Source organism: Erythrolamprus reginae, chromosome 1, assembly GCF_031021105.1.
Source record: "Erythrolamprus reginae isolate rEryReg1 chromosome 1, rEryReg1.hap1, whole genome shotgun sequence".
Lineage (NCBI taxonomy): Eukaryota > Metazoa > Chordata > Lepidosauria > Squamata > Dipsadidae > Erythrolamprus > Erythrolamprus reginae.
The window spans coordinates 390,017,632-390,038,504 of record NC_091950.1 but is presented as its reverse complement, the minus strand read 5'-3'; the positions used below and the strand labels follow the sequence as shown (position 1 = coordinate 390,038,504).

At 44.7% G+C, this 20,873-nt stretch overlaps 1 protein-coding gene across 3 annotated transcripts in view; it reads right to left on the bottom strand.

The window, feature by feature from the left end:
* ZNF395 (zinc finger protein 395) overlaps window positions 1-10,034 on the bottom strand; it is a 53,542-nt gene extending 43,508 nt beyond the window's left edge. The window contains exon 1 of one of the 3 annotated variants that reach the window (XM_070734878.1): window positions 9,825-10,034. The gene's annotated coding sequence lies outside the window, so the exon portion shown is untranslated. Of the gene's footprint in view, window positions 1-4,732; window positions 4,779-5,105; window positions 5,257-9,824 lie in introns of those variants that run through there. The other 2 variants (XM_070734879.1, XM_070734880.1) reach the window with 2 other exon arrangements.
* Between the last annotated feature and the right edge of the window lie 10,839 nt (window positions 10,035-20,873).

Below are 20,873 nucleotides of genomic sequence, written 5' to 3'. Positions count from 1 at the left end.
AAAACGCCCTCCCCCATCCTCCTGGAGTCTCTCTGGAAGCCAAAAATGCCATCCGGAGCCTCTGTGCAAGCCAAAAATCAGCTGGCCGACACACACATGCACACTGAGCTAGAGCAACAGCTTGTGTGCCAGCAGACATGGCTCCGCATGTCACCTGTGCCACCTGTGGCATAGGTTCACCATCACTGCACTAGGACCACATGGAAATTTCAAAGCTCATTGCAAGCATGTAGATCAGACCTCTGGCATGAGCAACCCATCCAATGTTGTTGCTTGAGAAATGAAAACGCAAAAGAGAAAGGAAAGGAGGAGAGACTCTGATGCCAAAGAGAGAGGGGAAAATGGGGGTGTTGTAAACTTACTTCTGGGTCTGGCCCTGCCCATTGCTTGCTTAAGCCCCAATCCACATTGCTGCATAATTTCTTGCAGATCACTGCCAAATGAATACTCTCTTAACAATAACAACAGTAACAATAATGGCTGCCAAACCTACACCCTTGTCTCTCGATTTAATGCCAGATGCCAAAATCAAAACACCTTTAGGAGAGGCACAGTAGCTACATACGCAAGAACCGTATACACAACAGAAACTGTTCTTGCAACTTTCTCTGAGCTGCATCGTATTTTAATTCCCTGCCACAGAAATGACTCCTTGTATACTGACAACTAACAGATCAAAGAGAAAGCTACCCTTTTTTCTGACAGACTGAACATCACACCAGCAGGAGTTATTCCTGGAAGCAAACTATCGTACACCAACTATCGTACACCACTCTTTTTTCCCCCACCACTCTTTAATAAATGCTAGAAAATGGGCTTGGGGGATTTTTCTTGAAAATATTGTCATGAGGTTGGAAGTGGATAGATAGACTGAAAAGATTAGAAGATTCTCCAACTGGGAAGGTATCCCTGCTTGAATTTGAAAGAGTTTTCTGCTTCAACATACCTGATGGTATCAAGCTTGCAACGTAACATTGGCTACCCACCAAAAAAAAAAAACCCCTAAATAGAATCACACCTTCTCGGTACAGGGATAGGAAGCCACCAAGAAATCCCAAGGCTAGACTGGGTAGAGAAAAAACAACATTATAAAAATAGGAAGGAGCAAAGCACTACCATAAGATTGCCAACAAAATGACAAGAAGTCCCCAGAAGTTAAAGTCAACTCAAAGATGGCTTTACATTTGTAGAATAGAATAGAATAACAGAGTTGGAAGGGACCTTGGAGGTCTTCTAGTCCAACCCCCTGCTAAGGCAAGAAATCCTACACCACTTCAGACAAATGATTATCCAACATCTTCTTAAAAACTTCTAGTGTTGGAGCATTCACAACTTCTGGAGAAAGTTGTTCCATTGATTAATTGTTCTAACTGTCAAGAAATTTCTCCTTAGGTCTAAGGTTGCTTCTCTCCTTGATTAGTTTCCACCCATTGCTGAATAGCTTGACTCCCCCTTCTTTGTGGCAGCCCAATTTGCTTCAACCTATTCAGCTCAAGAGGCTCCTCTTTTGGTATTGCTTTGCAAGTGAGGGTTTTGGCCTTCAAAAATGTTCTTCCATCAGCACTTTACATCACCCAATGTTCAAGCTAGTTGAAGGCAGTTGTTAAAGCATCAATCTAGAAAACGGGGAGATTGTTGTGAGTCCCAGTCCTGTCTTAGGCCCTAAGCCACTGGAGTAACTTCGACCAGTCACTCTTTGTCAACCCTGGGAAGAAGGAAAGGGCAATCCCTTTCTGAAATCTTGCCAAAAAAAAATGCAGGAACTTGTCCAGGCAGTTGCAAAGAGTCAAGATTGACTTGAAGCTGCAGACACACAAAATATTCAAAGTTGGTTCCCCCACCGCTTCTTCTGAAAATCTGGGACCCCTGCCATTTTTGCCATTGAAAATATACAAAAAGACTTTTGCAAAAGTTTCTGGTCCATACACAATTTGCTAACTGCGTTATATAGCTTGCTTAGGATAATCTTAGTAACTGGGGGGGAGAGTAAGCCATTTTTTTTTGGGGGGGGGACTTCTGCTTAGCCCTCCAAGAGGCAGTAAGATCTCTGATCACTGGCTAATCACAAACGTAGTCAGCAACACATATACCAAGAAATACAGGAGAAAATGGCAGAAGGCCAAAAGTCAACCACACCACTGCATAGTGAAAGATAATCAAGTGGGAGCTACCAACCATCCAACAGGTGTTAGTTCACTCACAGGACAAACCTTCTAACAATGTCAAAGAGGTTCAGGACTACATTTCCCAGATTGCACAGCCTATGATACTGGCATATTGTGAAGTATTGACTTTGGTGAAGGTCCAAAGCTCCTAAGCAGAAGATCTGAGATATGCTCCAAGTTGCAAGCATAAAGAAGGGGTGTGGCACAAATTGGGGGTTGGGAAAACACAACTGAGCACCAGTTAAGTCTACAAGAGGAGTGAAAACCTGCATGGTAACAAACTGAGAAACAAGAAGGGCCAATGGCACGCTGCTCCCTACATTTGAAGCTATCTCCCCTTCCCATCTCATCCCACCCTGTTCTATTTCAAGGCCAGAGCAGGGCCCAGACAAGTTCATTCATGCCAAAGATTCCCCATTAAGAGATGCCGCTTTCTCGCCACAAAAAATAAGAGAGAGAGATTCAAAGAAAGCAGAACAATGTGCTGAAATGCAGCACTTTGGCAATGTTCACAAAACATCCTTAACTAGGTTGCTGTATTAAACATTTCTGCAGGATTTGCATGGTGACCTGAGCTATAAATTAATCAAACTGGCTGAATTCACACAACATGGAAACCCAACAAGTTCGCCCTATACATTGTGCAAAGGCCGAGACTGGGCTTCCCAATTGACCAATGTGAGTTACTGAAGTTTTCGCAGCTACCGGAGCTCCAAGGAGATTAACTGTTAGGCAGGAAATCTTCAGAATATGATCTCTTGGTTCAATCTCCTAAAAAGTCCTCCTAAAATGTCCTCATTGAAATATCTACCAGTAAATCTTTCCTAAAACAAAGACACAAGAATTCAGAGGTCCGGGGAACCAGAAAGCTGGCACGCAAAGAGCTATTTATTTAATTGCTTACCAGAGCATTTTAACTGCACATTAAAACTCCACGCCATTAGAACAGCGAGCCCTGAGCTGCAATCTCAATGAGGTTAACTTTTGAGCGAACACATTTCAAACCTTGCACAGCATTAGGGAAGAGAGGGTGCATGACAAAAGGGACCCAAACCGTGGAAGGCACTGCCCAGAAGCCGAAGCCTTGTGTAGCTATGCAAAAAGCTAACAGCTGCACAAGTATATTTATGTTAGGAGTCTGTGAGAAAGAAAACCAACAGTGAAAGGAGACAGCTGCAGAGACCCACAGAACGAAAAAAAAACCCCAGTTGCTTTGTACTGGACTGCTGGGGTCTCTTCAACGGTTGTAATATCTTCTCCCCTTAGTGTTTTTCTACAGCAGAAGTCTCCAACCTTGAAAACTTTAAGTGGGGAGGACTTCAACTCCCAGAATTCCTCAGCCAGCAAATTTTGGAGGACTTCAATTCCCAGAATTCCCCAGCCAGCAAAGCTGGGAGGACTTCAATTCCCAGAATTCCCAGTCAGCAAATTTTGGAGAACTTCAACAACCAGAATCCTGGGAATTCTGGGAATTGAAGTCTTCCAGGCTTAAAGTTTCCAAGGTTGAAGACCCCTGTTCTAAAGATTCTCCACAGAAAGAGCCAAGCCACTCTCAAACCACAATGGCAAAGACTTTATAAACAACGTCCCAACCCCCTCACGGTTCCAGGACGTCCCCGGGAAGCGCCCTGAAAAAGTTTAACCGGCTGAGAAGATTCCACACAACAGCCGGTCACTTTTTTTGTTTTTTGGCGAGACGGTCAGCCGTGTCCAATATTCCGAATTATTATTAATATTTAAACGAACTTCAAAATGTAGAATGGGGGTGTGTGATGTGGACTCGTGAGGCGCGGTCTAAACGTGACATGGCCGCAAGAAGAGGGGGCGTGGCACTTTTCCTCCGGGGCAGAGGTGCCCTTCCCCCCCCCCCGCGCCTGAGTGGGCGTGTCCCGGGCAACCCAGGGGCGGTGCCGGCGGCAGCGGCTAGAAGACAAGGGGGCGGGGGACCGCTCGGGCTGGCTGCGGGGAAAGGAGCCGAAGCGGGAGCCGGGAGCCGGAGAGGTGGGCGGGACGGCGAGGGCCCTGCAGGCGAAGGAAAAAGCGGGTCGTCGTCTTTGCTCTGCACCGTTCCCGGTGCAAATACACGCACACGCGTACACACAAGACCGAAGGCAAAGCACCCACTTAAAGGGAGGCGTGGCAAACACGCGTTGATCAAAACACAACAGCAAGGGAAGAAGCTGGTTTACCGGGACGAAGGGATCGCAGGAGAATTAGGAAGGAGTAAATCGACAGCGGGGGGTTTAATAAAGGCGGCATCGGTTAGGCGGTTAAGAGAAGGGGTGGGGGAAGCAAAGTCGATCATCCCGCCGCCTCGCCTCTAGAGGGCTTGTTCCAAGGGGGGGCTTCAAGTAACCACGTCGGGGGGGGGGGCACCCCACGCGCGGTGCAAGCACAGACACTAAACCTTTGCAACCAGACACTAAACCTGTGCAAGCACAGACCCTGAACCAGTCCGGTTTTGCAAAAAGGCAAAGAGTAAAATCTTTTTAAAAGAAGGGGGCGGCAGATCAATCGTTAAAAAAAGACCCCTTGGCATTAAGGAAGCTTGCGCGCAAAGAGCTCACCCTTTTTCTTTTTCCTTCTCCCAGCTAGGAAGCCATTCCTAAAAACCGGGTCTGGAAGAGATCAAAAGCGGAGATCCACTGCGAAGTTTGGGGTTTGCAGAGGAAGCGAGGACGGGAAGGGGGAGTAGAGGATTGAACCGCCCCGCCAACGACGCGCGCGGCCCCCCAAAAGAACTGCACGGGCCCGTGGCAGGTTGCGCGCGCACGCACACACCCACTCCGCTTGCAAACTGGCGAGTCGTTGCCGCCGCCTGGGCTTTTTAAAAAAAAAAAATTCCGGGCCTCTTTCCAAAAGCGCCCCCCGCCCCTCGAATTCCCCTCACGCGCGCCAAGGGGTGCGGGTGGGCGTGCGCGCCTTCCCCGCGGCGCTTACCTCCAGAACGCCGCTTGGCCAGCTCCCGCTTCCCTCCTTCCCTTCCTTTTCCGAAGCTTGTTTTGAAATTCACCTTCCCCTTTTTTTCCTCCAGCTCCCTCCTCCCCTCTTTTTTCTCTCCTCCCCCCCTTCCAGTCCCCTCCCCTCCTCTGTCCCCGGCACAAGCTGCCTCACGTACGCGGCTGCAGGCAGCCCCCGGCCTGGAGTCCCGGCTCGGAAGGGAGGCAACTCGCCTCAGCGGCACGTCGAGGAAACGCGCAGAAAACCCCCAGAACGCAAACAACGCGAGCCGCACCGAAGAGCCGGCTCTGTGTGTGCGTGACACACACACACAAACACCACACAGAGAGAAGCGCCCTGTCAATTCTGTACAGATCCGCCGTGGCCACAAAAGAGCAGGCGCCAGCTGACTGGGCAGGCGGCCTCCACCGGGCAAGTGCCACCAGTCCAGCATGGAAACCTCGAGGCGTGTGGCGAAGCGCCGCTTGTTAGGCAAAAACGCCAGCTCAGGCGAATTTCTGGTTCCTCGCACATCTCAAGGGATAGGTTTTATTTGGGACGATGCTGCGTACTGGGCCACGCACTGGCATCGTGGCGCACAAGCGCATCATTGGGCCTACCGCCCCTGTCCTATTGTCCTTCTTTTTATCCCTTCACTTTTTACTTATGTTATATTTATACAAACTGCTATCCTATACCTCAGAGGTCCCCAAACTTGGCAACTGTAAGACTTGTGGACTTCAACTCCCAGAATTCTCCAGCCAGCTATGCTGGCTGAAGAATTCTGGGAGTTGAAGTCCACAAGTCTTACAGTTGCCAAGTTTGGGGGGCCTCTGCTATACATGTTTGATAAATAAATAAATAAATACATACATACATACATACATACATACATACATACATACATACATACATACATACATTGTCAACACTCTGCAACTTGCACTGGCTGCCTATCAGTTTCCGGTCACAATTCAAAGTGTTGGTAATGGCCTATATTGGACCAGAATACTTACGGGACCGCCATCTGCCGCATGAATAACAGCGGCCGATTAGGTCCCACAGAGTCAGCCTTCTCCGGGTCCAGTCGACTAAACAATATCGTCTGGCGGGACCCAGGGGAAGAGCCTTCTCTGGCGGCCTTGGCCCTCTGGAATCAACTGACCCCTGGAGATTCGAATTGCCCCCACCCTCCCCGTCTTCTGCAAGATATTAAAGACTCACCTATGCCGCAAGGCATGGGGGGACTAATTCCCCCCTCTCTTCTGACTATAGCACTTGAGAATGGTATGACTGTGTTGTATTGATTGTTTTTAATATTAAGGGGTTTTAATTCTACTTTTATTAATTGGATTAGTATCATTGTTTACTGTATTTATTGTTGTTGTGAGCCGCCCGAGTCTTCGGAGAAAAGCGGCATACAAATCTAATAAATTAAATTAAATTAAAATTCATATTGTATATTGTTTTGTTATGTTGTGAACCGCCCCAATTCCTTGGAGAGGGGCAGCATACAAATCCATTAATAAATAAATACATACATACATACGTACGTACATACACACACACACACACACACACACACTTGGGGAGCTAGGAAGGGCAGAAGTTTACCCTACATATATCAGATTTCAAGCCCCCATCATTCCCAGCTGGGAAGGGTTTAGCAAAAAATACACAGTTTCAGAAATGCCTGATGGATATTTGACATGAATTATTGCTGCTTCTTATGCAAACTGCCTTGCAAAGCGGCTGACAAAATATAAAATAATAGGTGCGATTCATAAGTATAAACAATGTTCATTAAAAAAGCAAGACAAAAGGGAAAAACAAAAGCAAAGGCCATTTCATGAGCTGTTATTGAGACAGGATGAAAAAATAACATTTCAACACCTAAAATTAAGGTACCCAAGTTTTGAAGAAGGGCATACAAGCCAGAAATTGGATCAAAAAACAAACATGGAAACAAAGACAAAGTTTGCAAGGGGGGCAGGTAGCAAAATATATTGGAGAGACTACAACACAAATGGGACATATAGAAAGCTCTTATCCAATGAACTGACTTGTCACTTGAATTGACTTGTCACTTGTCCAAGGAATTGACTCAAAATTACCAGCATATATAGAATTGCTTCATTAAGCAAATCAAGACTGTTGTGGGGTTTTTTTTTTAAAAAAATCCACTTCTTAGCATTGATTTGGAGCCATGTTCACTGCAGAGGAAATCAGTTTTATTCTTTTTTTTTAAAAAAAAAACAAAGTTTGCCATTTTTTACTACTGGATTTGCCACTACTGCAGTTATCCTTCTTAACACACATATTAACAAGTTGTTTGCCCCAGGGGTTTGCAATCATTTGTTTGAAGTGACACACCTATACTGCAAATAGAAGAAGGAGTGTAGCTCAAGACTCAAGGAAGCAATGAAAGAGCATAGAAATCTTTGAAGAAGAAAAAAAGCGGGGGCTAAAATGTGACACTTTTGACACCTTATATTTATCAGTTTAATGTTGGAGAGCTCCTTCCTTGGTCTTCTAAGACAGTGTTTCCCAACCTTGGCAACTTGAAGATATTTGGACTTGAACTCCCAGAATTTCCCAGCCAGCTGGCTGGGGAATTCTGGGAGTTCAAGTCCAGATATCTTCAAGTTATATCCTACCTTAATGTTACAAGATATATTATCCAGCATGATCACCAAGAAGCAAGATATTTCACAAATACTGTATAAGAATGAGATCTGGGTGTATCTATTCCATTAAATTCGGGAGTGGGAAGAAATTATTGGAAAGCCGCAGTGGGCAGAGTAAAGGCTAATCTGCAATTTTGGTGGAACAGAAATTCTCCATTTTTCTCAGTTAAGGAGGAAAGAATGGTTTGCCTTCCAAGGTATGCCAGGCCTATTTTAGGATTTAGATTAACAGTCCTGTGTTGTTTTTCCCCCCACCGCAAATGGTGCTAGGTTTGAGGGCCATTATGCTGTTGAAATCTGCAGACAGACACAGCTTTGACACCTGCAAAATAAATGTGGTTTCGGGATTGAATGTGTTCGTGTGGGCCACTGTTTGCCTTCTGTTTGACTCGAAGTAACCCCTTTCCACCATCCATTTGCTATCTGAAGCAGTCTTTCCCAACTTGGCACCGCCCAGATGTATTGGAATTGCAATTCCTAAAGTTTTTGAAGCTGAAAGCTCCAGAAATTCCAGTCCAACCTATGTGGAGGATTCAGAAAGGCTGCTATGGAGGTCGAGGATGTCAATTAATATAAATCAATACAAATGCATGCAAAGCACCACCACCCCTTATGGAATAATTTCTGTAATCACACACTATGATTCCATCCAGGAGATGAGCTACAAAGTGTTTTTAAATGAGTTTAAGGGCCAAAGATACCTGCTTGCAAAATAAAGGAGATCAAGACATTTTCATTAGCCAATCTTTTTGAAACAAGGCTGCCGTTCATTCATGTTCTACTTAAGACATACGGTAGAAACATTGAAGATTGATGGCAGAAAAAGACCTCACGGTCCATCTAGTCTGCCCTTATACTATTTCCTGTATTTTATCTTAGGATGGATATATGTTTATCCCAGGCATGTTTCAATTCAGTCACTGTGGATTTACCAACCACAGCTGCTAAAGACTATAGCAGAAGCAAAATTATGTTATTAATGTACAAACATCCAGAAAATTAATACACAAGTTATTAGAGAGCTGTGGTTTGCTTCCTCCAAGAAACAGCTAAAACTGCCTCTTGCCAATCCTGCGCCTTCTGAATGTTAAGCTACACCAGTGTTTCCCAACCTTGGCAACTTGAAGAGATCTGGACTTCAACTCCCAGAATTCCCCAGCCAGCATTCGCTAGCTGGGGAACTCTGGGAGTTGAAGTCCAGATCTCTTCAAGTTGCCAAGGTTGGGAAACACTGGGATACACAATCACTTTCCTCCACCAGCATGGCCAATACACACGATGCCTGCAGAGGTTGGTGGTCAAATGCACCTGCAGCTGCGCCCTTAGCAAAAGCAGAGATTCTGCTTTTCTCCTAAAAGATTTTTAATTTAGGCAGATCTAAATTTTTAATTTAGGCAAAGAGGGAATTGGGAAAGGGGTGGCGGTGGAGGAGGAAAAACGGTGGAACATGTCACCCAGCTACAAAAATGTGCAAAACATGAAGAAAGTCAACCCGGGAAGCTTAAGACGTCAGAAGCCGAGAAACGTGTATTGAGGCAGATCGGTAGAGATGGTCCAAATCCCATCACCACCACCAAAAAAAATTGCCCTTATTTTTTTTTTTAAACCTAACGCCTAAGCAGTTTGGGGACTGGTCGCTGGCTTCTTCAAGAGGATCCCAAAAGGACTGGATCCTTTCCAGGCAGATGAAGTAACTACTGTAAAATTTAATAATGGATCCTGCACATGCAGAAGCAATAGATCTGCCCAACGAGCCGCTTCGGCCGTTTAAACACAAAACCAGCAACAGTTTTAAATCGCCGCCTTCCCCAGCCGTTAAAAAAAGCAAGCCGCCTTTTTTGCACGCCTGGTTCGGGACTCGATTGGACCTTTGCTCCCCCCTCCCCACCCCCCACCCCAGTTCGGCTGTACCTTTCGCAAGATCCGCCGCCTTTTTTTTTTGCAGCGATCTCGCCTTTTCATTTATTTACCAGTCCCGCCGGTACAACGGTGGACTTTGGCAGGGCCTGTCCAGCCGGCCCCGTCCTCTCACCTTTTGCAGGCGGCTCCTCCCGGGTGCGGGCAGCGGCAGGCGGGGTGGGGGGAGCGTGCAAGGGAGGCCTGGCCGCCTCTCCCGCGCTCGCCGCTCCACGTGCTTCCCGACGCCGGGCTTTGCTTCTCGCCCTCTTCCTCCTCCTTTGCCGGCCGGGTTAGAGCAGCTCGGGAAAGCTCTGTTGTAAACAAGCTGCCCTCGCGGCCCAGCCCCTCGGCGCCCATTGGCTGCGCTGCTCTATTTAAATACACGCCCCCAAAGCCGGAGCTCTGCAAAAAATAAACACCGAAGCCGAGCCGCTTCGAGCTCGCCTGCTTAGAGCCTCGCCGTCCTCCCCCGCTTTTCACCCACTCCTGGGCGTCCGGCTCGGCTTTCTAAGCTCTTTTTTAAAAAACTCCTTTGCTGCCATTGCCGAGCTCGGGAGAAGAGAGCGGGGTTTTTGCAAACGTCCCTAAGTCTCCCCTTTTTCAGCCAATTATTATTATTATTATTATTATTATTATTATTATTATTATTATTATTAGTTTTCAAATGTCCGCTGAGATCCTTTGGCGCAGTGCCAAAGGATCTCAGCGGACATTTGAAAACCATCGGGGTTGACAAAATCTCCATCTGTCAATTGCAAAAGTCTGCTTTACTAGGATTGGAACACATAATTCGCCGCTACATCAGGCAGTCCTAGAAATTTGCTGTGTTATATTGATATTATTATTATTATTATTATTATTATTATTATTATTATTCTCCTCAGTGGACATTTGAAAGCCATCGGAATTGACAAAATCTCCATCTGTCAATTGCAAAAGGCCGCTTTACTGGCATCAGCGCACATAATTCGCCGCTACATCACGCAGTCCTAGGTGCTTGGGAAGCACCCGACTGGTGATGAAATACGAAATCCAGCAGCTAGAGAAATTAGTGAAATAGGAAGATCTTGTATTGTTGATAATAATAACAATAATAATAATAATAATAACAACAACAGTAATAACAATAGGAGTAGGAGGAGATTGGAAGGGACCTTGGAGGTCTTCTACTCTAACCCCCTGCTTAGGCAAGAAACCCTACACTACTTCAGACAGATGGTTATTCAACATATGCTTAAAAACTTCCAGTGTTGGGGCATTCACATCTTCTGGAGGCAAGCTGTTCCATTGATCAACTGTTCTGACTGTCAGGAAGTTTCTCCTTAGTTCTAAGTTACTTCTCTCCTTGTTTAGTTTCCACCCATTGCTTCTTGTTCTACCCTAGAGTGCTTTGGAGAATAGGTTGAATCCTTCTTCTTTGTGGCAACCCCTGAGATATTGGAATACTGCTATGATATCTCCCCTCGTCCTTCTTTTCATTAAACTAGCCATGCCCAGTTCCTGCAAGCGTTCTTCACATGTTTTATCCTCCAGTCCCCTAATCATCTTTGTTGCTCTTCTCTACACTTTTTCTAGAGTCTCAATATCCTTTTTGCATTGTGGCAACCAAAACTGAATGCAGTATTCCAAGTGTGGCCTTACCAAGGGGGGATTCTTAGTAATACCAGATGGTTTTAACGTTCAGCGTTTAACAACATTGCCAAAAGAAGCATTGAGAGTTGTCAATCTAATCTTACGTAGCTTCTTCTCCTCTGGTAACATTGAACTGCTAACCAGAGCTTACAAAACATTTGTCAGGCCTATTCTAGAATACAGCTCACCTTTATGGAAACCCGCATTGCATATCAGACATTAATACAATTGAGTGTCCAGAAATATTTCACAAGAAGAGTCCTTCCCTCCTCCTCCTGCAACAAAATATCTTACTCCACCAGACTTGAAATACAGTACTGAAATTAGACAATTTACAACTACGTCACCTCCAAACTGATTCAACCATAGTTCACAAAACCATATACCAAAATGTCCTTCCTGTTAATGACTACTTCACCTTCAACTGCAACAACACACAAGCTCATAATAGATTCAAATTAAATTTAAACTGCTCCAAACTAGACTGCAGAAAATAACGACTTCTGCAATAGAGTGATCACTACCTGATTCTGTTGTTTCTTCCCCAAACCCCAAAATCTTAAACCTTAGATTGTCTACAGTTGACCTCTCTCCTTTTCTATGTTTATATAAACTACTATCCTATACTTGTTTGACAAATAAATAAATAAAAATAAATAAAACATTATTCGTCTCACCTTCATGTGTAAACCCAGAAAGTCTTCATTGGAGGAAACACTGTTGTGAAATAACCTTTCACAAAACTTACTTTTTTATTTTATTTTATTTTTGTCAAGTACGTATTGGTAGTATACAAAGATATAACAATGTTTATATTGGTACTAGTAATAGAGAAACCATTAGGATAAAGATGGTAGGCACGCTGGTGCACTTATGCACGCCCCTTACTGACCTCTTAGGAATCCCTGTGAAGTCAACAGTAGAGAGTCTAAGGGTAAAGTTTTGGGGGTTAGGTGATGATACTACAGAGTCAGGTAGTGAGCTCCCTGCATTAACTATTCAATTGCTAAAGTCGGATATCCTACAATCTAGTTTGGAGCTGTTTACTTTGAGTTTGTATCTGTTGTGTGCTCGTGTATTGTTGTGGTTGAAGCTGAAGTAGTCGTTGACAGGAAGGATGTTGTAGCTGATAACTTTCTAGGCCTAGGATTTCAAGTCTGGTTGCATAGGTTATTCTGCTGAGAGTGGAGGACTGGAGGGCTCTTCTCATAAAATATCTCTGGACATTTTCTAATGTATTTATGTCCGAAATACGGTGTGAGTTTCAGACAGATAAGCTGTACCTATAGCAGCAGCAGCACATTATGGCTGTGGAATAGCCCACCGACATCATCCTTAGGCACAATGGATGATCTACAAAGTTATATAATAATTAAATAATGCTAAGTACTGTTGTAGCCTCAGGCTTCACCAGCTAGAGCTTAGTACATAAAGTTAACTACTAATCCTCATGTAAAACATAAACCTAAGTGTATTTCTGATATTAATACAGGAAACTGACATGAGCTCAACCAGAATCTGGTGTTGTTGTAAGCATGCTAAAACGCTGGCTGTAACTTTTGGTTCTGTCTCGGGGTTGTGGCATATGCTTTTCAGGTATAATAAAGCATGTGTACAGTGGATTCTTTCATTTTAATGATCATATCAGTGCCAAGTGCTGTAATCAGTGCCCATGTTACATATTAAGGGTAGCAATGAGACATGGTGCTGGTATGTAAAGAGTGATGTGAATTTACTCTATATTTTTCAAAGACAGATTTCCAAAACAGTCATATAAACAATGAACAATGGACTAGAACAGTGATGGTGAACCTATGGCACGGGTGCCACAGGTGTCACGCAGAGCCATATCTGCTGGCACACGAGCTGTTGCCCTAGCTCCCTTCCAATGTCCATGTGTGTGCCGGCCAGCTGATTTTTGGCTTGCACAGAGACTCTATGGGAGGATCAGGGAGGGCATTTTTAGCCTCCACCAGCTCCAGAGAATCCTTTGGAGCCTGTGAGGGCAAAACACAAGCCTAGTGTGCCCACCAGAAGTTGAGAAACAGACTGTTTCCGGATTCCAGAGGGCCTCCCAGGGGCAGGAGAAGCTGTTTTTGCCCTCCCCTGGCATTGAATTATGGGTGTGGGCACTCGCATATGTGCAAAAGCACGTGCCCATGCTCTTTTGGCACCCGAGGGAAAAAAGATTCACCATCACTGGACTAGAATCAGGGGTAGGCAACGTTGGCTCTTCTATGACTTGTGGACTTCAACTCCCAGAATTCCTGAGCCAATCATGGTAGCTCAAGAATTCTGGTAGTTGAAGTCCACATAATACTAATACTAATACTAATACTAATACTAATACTAATACTAATAATAATAATAATAATAATAATAATAATAATAATTTATTAGATTTGTATGCCGCCCCTCTCCAAGGACTCGGGGCAGCCTACAAATGTCATGTCATAGAAGAGCCAACTTTGCCTACCTGTTGTGGTTAGTTCTGGCCCAGCTCCTGCCCCAAGGACTGTGCATGTGGGGGAGACATCCACACGCTGCAGGCCTGTTTTGCCCCCGGTGGAATCTGCTGATGAAGGCTCCTCTGACGAAGAAGACATGAGTGACAGGGAGGAGGAGAGTGTGGCAGACAGCTCAGAAGGAGATCAATTATCTAGCTCCTCCTTGGATTCAGAACAAGAGTTAATGATACAGCCACGCATGCGGAGAGGGATGCATAGGCAACAACAACTGAGAGATTATTATCAAAGAAAATGAGGCCACCTGTGGTTGGGTGGGGCTGTGGTAATTAGTGAGGCTGCTATAAATAGCAGCCTGTGGGTTTGACCATTGTGGAGGATTATCTGATCATTGTGTTTCGTGCCTGCTTTACTGACTTTGACCTTTTGTGTGCTGATTTTTCCCCACTTTGAAACTAAACCAGAGCAAAGTGTGTTTCACTTTGTGAAAGAAGGACTGTGAATTGCCTCACAGCTGCAAGCTAAGTATCACAGAACTGATAAGGGACTTGTATAAATTACCAGTTTGTTTGGAGACGAGTGCTCTTTGCTATACCAAAAGAGGGCTTAGTTTAAGTAAATTTTCATTATAAAGAACATTGTTTTGAATTTTCAAACTTGTGTGTGTCTGACATTTGTACCTGTGAATTTTGGGGAGGATTCTACCAAAGAGCCCGACAGAACACCTACCCCTGACCTACAAGGTCCCTTCCAACTCTAATAATAAATCTAAATCTAAATAATAGAAACGAGTGGTGCAAATATTTTCTGGGGAGATTCAATCAATACTACTAATTATTTATCATGTCAGTAGCAATGGACCTAGTACTTTTACCTCTGTGCCATTTCTCCTTAGGCTGATTTCAAATCTTGGAGGCTAAATATGGGGAGGAAGAAACTTAACAGGGAAGAAACAGATTACCTGGTGGTGCTAACAGGCAAACCTTCCCCGGTCAGTAACTGGCTTCAATGAAGGGAATGTTCTCTGCAGTGGAGCATGGAAGGAAAGAGTTAATTTACCCACCCACACCCAGGAGGGTGCTCCTCTCCAGAGAATGCTATTTATTAAAATCAGGAATACTGTACATGCTTAATTGGATGTGTGATATAGCACTGTCAGGCAATCCCTATTCTGCCGAATTCAAACTCTAGTTAGTTCATTAGTGCTGAATGCAATCATCAGGCCAAGAAGAAGCTAGGACTATATATATCTCCGGGTCCCGTCGACTAAACAATGTCGTTTGGCGGGTCCCAGGGGAAGAGCCTTCTCTGTGGCGGCGCCGACCCTCTGGAACCAGCTCCCCCCTGAGATTAGAACTGCCCCCACCCTCCTTGCCCTTCGTAAACTCCTTAAAACCCACCTCTGCTGTCAGGCCTGGGGGAACTGAGATAACTTCCCCAGGCCTATACTGTTTATGTATGGTATGTTGTGTGTATGCTTTTTTAAATGATGGGTTATGGGTTTTTAGTTTTAATTATTAGATTTGTATTATATATTGTTTCTATTACTGTTGTGAGCCGATCCGAGTCTACGGAGAGGGGCGGCATAATAAATAAATAAATAAATAAATAAATAAATAAATAAATAAATAAATAAATAAATAAATAAATAAATAAATAAATAAATAAATAAATAAATAAATAAACAAACAAACAAACAAACAAACAATGGATGGATCCTTTCTTCAATTTCTCATGTGGCAAAGGCAACAGTCTAGACTCTAGATTTTGGAATATGATCTCCAAGATTGGCTGAAGCAGCTCCAGATTAGCTCGAGTTACACATTGGCATGCCTGCACACACACACACACACACACACACACACACACACAGAGTGAGAGAGAGAGATTCCTGCTATTTTCCCCACCCAATGGCTTCTCTGTCAGCCTGGACCATGTCCAAGTCTTCCGTGCACTGTGCCAGAGCAAACACACACACAAAACACCTTCCGCTTTGGTTCAGCCTGCCTGCTCAACAAATGCCATGCAGTTTTAAATGTGCAGGAAGAAAAAGTACCGCGATTCTCCCGTCGCCTCTGGCTGCGCGGGAGGAGGAGGAGGAGGAGTGGACACAGAACAGAATGGTGGGAAAGGCAGAAGCACCCGCCAGCTGTCCCTGTATGGCATTCTCTGAAATGCTTCCCGAATTGCAGAGAACGTCATTTCTTTGCATGAACTCAGGGCATATACTTGATGTCAGGGCACAATATACCTGATTGTGCCACACTTTCATGAAGATAAAAATAATCTACATGCCTTCGGGCTTGCCTTTATGGCTCAAAGGAAGTTTGCAAGTTAAAAACAAACCAGATACAATTAAGCATATCAAAACGGTGTCTCTGAAAATCCTAGGTATCTTCCCACCATTTCTTGTTGCAATCCACAACTGATATATTATACAATATGGGACAAGGCAAAAATACGTGTTCTTGGTAGTTGCAGTGAATCTTCTCTCTAATCATAAAGCTCTTGGGTTGGCCCCAATTGTGCAGTTCCCAATAAATTAACAGCATCCGAAGCTTCCAGAAAACTGGCTATAAAACAGTGGTTTTAGTAGGATTTCACTCTGAAAAAAAATGAAGTTATGTTTAATTTCGGTTATGAACTGGGTTGTTAAGTTGGTTGCTTTGTATTTTAACTTTAAATCTATGCAAAATTAAAATACTTTTTCTGCTATGAATTTGGAATTCTAACACATCTCCTTAAACTTTATGTCCTCTTGCATAAAGCCTTTAATTTTCTCTCTCTCACACACACAAAATACACACACTATTTCAATTGCCTCCCAGATTGTTTTGTATAATGGGTGTCAGTGTTGTCCGAATGGTGTTTCTATTGCTTTATTTACTCAAATCTACATTTTTTTAAAACATTGGTTGTAGCCAGCATACATTTTGTTTGGCTGAATTTGTGTTCATTGTACTCATCTGCTTTTAAGACTTCCATGTTTAGAAGGAAGTTTCTTTCTTCTAATAATCTGACTCTGCATATTAACTTGATGTTATCTTTCCCAATGTGCAGTATATATTCTGAGTTTCTCATATTGTTAGTTCGATTAACTGCCAAGTTTTGGCTGCGGTGATTAAACTTGCCTATTGGAAAATTAGTATAAAACATGCTTATTTTCCTAAGATTTCCTAAGACACATAACATTTGATTGTTCAGAGGTCCATCTTAAATCTTGGTTCCATCTCAATTAGCAATAAGTCCTTTTATTCGCAGGAAGTGAGTTAAACCCACAGAACAACAAGTATACATAAAATGAGACAATCCCTGGAAGGGGTACTAACAATATATACTGCTCAAAAAAAAATAAAGGGAACACTTAAACAACACAATATAATGCCTAGTAAATCAAACTTCTGTGAAATCAAACTGTCCACTTAGGAAGCAACACTGACTGACAATCAATTTCACATGCTGTTGTGCACCTTCAACTTCGTACAGAACGAAGTATTCAATGAGAATACAGTATTTCGTTTGTTCAGCTCTAGGATGTGTTATTTGGGTGTTCCCTTCATTTTTTTTTAGCAGTACTGTACCGCCCCGAGTCTACGGAGAGGGGCGGCATACAAACCTAAATAATAATAATAATAATAATAATAATAATAATAATAATAATAATAATAATTTGCATTTATTAAGGACTGTTGGCTAACAGATATCTGCTGACTAAATTACTAAAAGGTGTAATAATATCCATATATACCCTAGTGTAGTGGTGGTTCGTACTGGTGCAGTAAGCAACTCTATACCGGTAGCGGCCGCCAGATTGCGCAATTTGCGCACGACCGTACCATTGCCGGCCTGTTGGGCGGGTGCTATCTTTTTTTTCCTGAAATTTTCGGTTTTGCTTCCTGCACAGAAGCAAAATCTCGTGAGGGGATGCTCATGTGTGTGAGATTTTGCCGATTTTTTTGGTGCCGCGCATGCAAACAATAGCTGAAATCCAGCGGTGGGCTATGAGCCGGAACGCTAAATTGCGCTCACCACCACAACTCGTAAGTTCTTGCAGGACCAGCGCAATTTTGCTGCTGCACCTGTGGAGGTAGCAAAATTTCACCCACGTTTCAGCGAGGTTTTACCTGCAGCTCCGTGCGCAATTTTGCTACCTTCACAGATGCAGCAGCAAAATCGTACTGGTCCCACAAGTACAATTGTCTGGCCCTACAAAACTTTCAAGATAAGAACCGGGTGTTCAAGACTTTGTTGCCTCTTCTCAAGAACCATTTCCCACTTACTAACCCAAGCCTCTGAAACTGTAACTGGAAAAGGCTCTGTGGGGCCTCTCTGGAATCTCCTGGGAGGAAACAGGGCCGGAAAAAGCGGGGAGAAGCCTCTGTGGGGCCTACTCTAGGAATCTCCTGGGAGGAAACAGGGCCGGAAAAATCAGGGAGAAGCCTCTGTGGGGCCTCTCTGGAATCTCCTGGGAGGAAACAGGGCCGGAAAAAGCTGGGAGAAGTCTCCGTGGGGCCTCTCTAGGAATCTCCTGAGAAGAAACAGGGCCGGAAAAGGTGAGGAGAAGCCTCCATGGGGCCTCTCTAGGAATATCCTGGGAGGAAACTGGGCCTCCACCCTCCCTGTGGTTTCCCCAATCACACGTATTATTTGCTTTTACATTGATTCCTATAGGAAAAATTGCTTCTTCTTACAAACTTTTCTACTTAAGAACCTGGTCATGGAACGAATTAAGTTCGTAAGTAGAGGTACCACTGTACAATCGCACAGCCTTTCCATTTCTATCCCAAACCTCCAATTAAGTATAGTCCTTTGATCTCCCCCTCTGAATATTTTAAGAATAACTGAAATGCCAAGTACACCAGTGTCAATCTGTCTTCTCTCGAGAAATGCATTGTTTTCATTTTTTTTTTGTCCAGCATAATTCATGAGGAACCTGGCTTTTGTTTCTTCTTGTAATTCCCATATGAAAAATAAACACTAGAAGGAAAAACCCCATCAACTATTAGATCCGAGGCAGGATGTGTGCAGTTTCAAAAACCTAGGACAGTGATGGCAAACATTTTTGGGCTTGGGTGCCAAAAGGGTGTGCACGCATGCGATAGCATGCACACGCATGCCAACACCCATAATGCAATGCCCTCCCCACCCACCCCCCTTGCATGCACACAGGCCTCACTGAAGCCTCCAGATTTCCAGTAGGCCCATTGGCCTGTTTTTCGCCATCCCCAGTCTTTAGGAAAGCCTCCTGAAGCCTGGGGAGAGCACAAAACAGCTAAAAAGAAGACTGAAAATCAGCTGGCCAGCGTGTGTAGGGCAGAGCGGTGGGCTACGAGCCAGAACGCTAAATTGCGCTCACCGCCGCGGCTCCTAAGTTCTTGCGGGACCAGCACAATTTTGCTGCTGCACCTATGGAGGTAGCAAAATTGCGCCCATGTTTCAGCGAGGTTTTACCTGCGTCTCCATGCGCGATTTTGCTACCTCCACAGGTGCAGCAGCAAAATCGCACTGGTCCCGCAAGAACTTACGATCCACAGCAGCAAGCTCAATTTAGCGTTGCCACTTGTAGCCCACTGCTGGTAGGGCAATACCTCACGTGTCCTCAAATATGGCTGAGTATGCCACCTGTGGCACGTCTGCTATAGGTTCATCATCACTGACCTAGGATATGGATATGCAGTGAAGGGCCACTTGTCTTACCTCCTACCGGGGCGCCCTCCGAGGCCATCTTGCGAGGATGCGCGCAAGAGCGAAATTTCAGCGATTTTTGCTGGCATTTTTTGGTTCCGCGCATGCGCAGAAGCAAAAAATTGACGGAAATCGCCAAAATCTTGCTCAAACGAGCATCCTCACACAAGATTTTGCTTGCTACACATGCTCAGAAACCAAATCTTGCATGGGGGCACATCGGGGGCATGCAAATGTGCACACATCCCAGAATTTCCTACCGGGACGGAGCACCTGACCGCACCAACTGCTGCCCACCATTGTGGGTATGGCTCTAAAAACAGCTACCAATGACACTTGCCTCAATAGTGATTAATTTCAAATAAATTCTACAGAAAAGCTTCCTTTCTCTTTGATACTACGGTGTGGGGATACACTGACAATATGGGCATATATCAGTGCAGGATTTGGGGGCAAGTGGACGAGGTGTTTTCAATGCTGTTGTCCATTTTTCTTCCACGTCCCAATCTCTAACCATAGGGCAGTGATGGCGAACCTATGGCACGGGTGCCACAGGTGGCACGCGGTACCATATCTGCTGGCACGCAGGCTGTTGAACTAGCTCAGCTCCAACATGCATGTGTGTGCCAGCTGATTTTTGGCTCACACAGAGGCTTTGGGAGGGCATTTTTGGCTTCCAGAGAGCCTCTGTGCAGATGGGGGAGGGCGTTTTTACCCTCCCTTGGCTCCAGGGAAGCCTTTGGAGCCTAGGGAGGGCAAAACACAAGCCTACTAAGTCCACCAGAAATTGGGAAACAGTTTGTTTCCAGCCTCCAGAAAGCCTCCAGGGGGGGGGAGAGCTGCTTTCCCCCTTCCCAGGCATTGAATTATGGGTATGGGCACTCACACATGTGCAATAGCATGCACCCACGCTCTTTTGGCACCCGAGGAAAAAAAGGTTTGCCATCACTGCCATAGGGTATCCTGGTGGCCTCTCATAGACATACGTTTTATCTGTAGTATCCAACTCAGTGGTGTTTAGCTTGCAAGGGCAAGCACACTCGGATGGGCACTGCCACATGGAGGACATTTAAATTAAATTTTATTTCCTTTCCCTTTTGATCCTGCCCACTTCTTTCTCCCCAATGTAATTACTTTTTAGCACACATCAGTCAAAGGCCAAATATAACCCTCAGTAGAAAGGAAGCTGTGCACTGCTGACATAAGCAAAATAATTTCGCTGGGAGAGGAGCAATAAACTTGCTCCACGGCTGCATAATGGGGGTGTGGGGCGTTTGTGGAGAAGGCTGGCTTCTCCTGAATGTGCTGTCCTGGGCTTTGGAAAGTCTTTCAAGGCCTTTGTAGCATGTTTTAAAGATGCACGTGGAGGCGGCAATGGGGTGTGTGTGTGAGCTAAACAT